At 38.6% G+C, this 321-nt stretch overlaps 1 protein-coding gene across 1 annotated transcript in view; it reads left to right on the plus strand.

Annotated features, from left to right (window-relative positions):
* Positions 1-321, plus strand: part of LOC119585399 (adenylyl cyclase 78C-like) — a gene marked incomplete in the record, with an annotated part of 159,642 nt that overhangs the window by 42,519 nt on the left and 116,802 nt on the right.

Raw genomic sequence — 321 nt, forward strand, 5'->3', positions numbered from 1 at the left:
GCGTAAAAAAAGGGAAAGCAAAATACTGTCGATCAATAGATAACACAAGATATAATTAGAAAGTCGAGGGACATAAACCAAAGACAGAGAAAGTTATTATAGATATGGGAATAAAGGCAAAGTATTACTACAGTTAATTTCATGGTGTCTGATCTCTTATGGCCGGGGATCCGAAGGGTTACACCGCCTTTGCTGGAGATTTTGCTGCTCTTGATTTTCTTTCCTTCTTTTTACCATCGGTGTTTAACTTTCGAGGAATTATGGGAGCTTGGGTTCCTCCATTAAGGGAATTGTCGGACGTGTTATAATTCCGTCAGAAAT

Source organism: Penaeus monodon, chromosome 19, assembly GCF_015228065.2.
Source record: "Penaeus monodon isolate SGIC_2016 chromosome 19, NSTDA_Pmon_1, whole genome shotgun sequence".
Classification (NCBI taxonomy): Eukaryota; Metazoa; Arthropoda; class Malacostraca; order Decapoda; family Penaeidae; genus Penaeus; species Penaeus monodon.